Here is a 214-nt window from a genome sequence, read left to right as displayed (position 1 = left end):
ATTGTAGGTATAAAAATGAATTATTTGTTGTTATCAATTTACATCAAATGCTTGATACCATTGAAGTGGTTATCTTGATTTGTTGTTTAATTTTGATACAATAAATATTTCATTGACGTGGCTCTACCGGTTGTTCTAAATGAAATATTATGATTTAATACTAATATCTAACAGTCTAACATTTACTTTATAACAACTAACTTTTACTTTCTGC

This window comes from Primulina huaijiensis, chromosome 11, assembly GCF_012295235.1.
Source record: "Primulina huaijiensis isolate GDHJ02 chromosome 11, ASM1229523v2, whole genome shotgun sequence".
In the NCBI taxonomy this organism is placed as follows: domain Eukaryota; kingdom Viridiplantae; phylum Streptophyta; class Magnoliopsida; order Lamiales; family Gesneriaceae; genus Primulina; species Primulina huaijiensis.
This window is presented reverse-complemented; position numbering follows the sequence as displayed.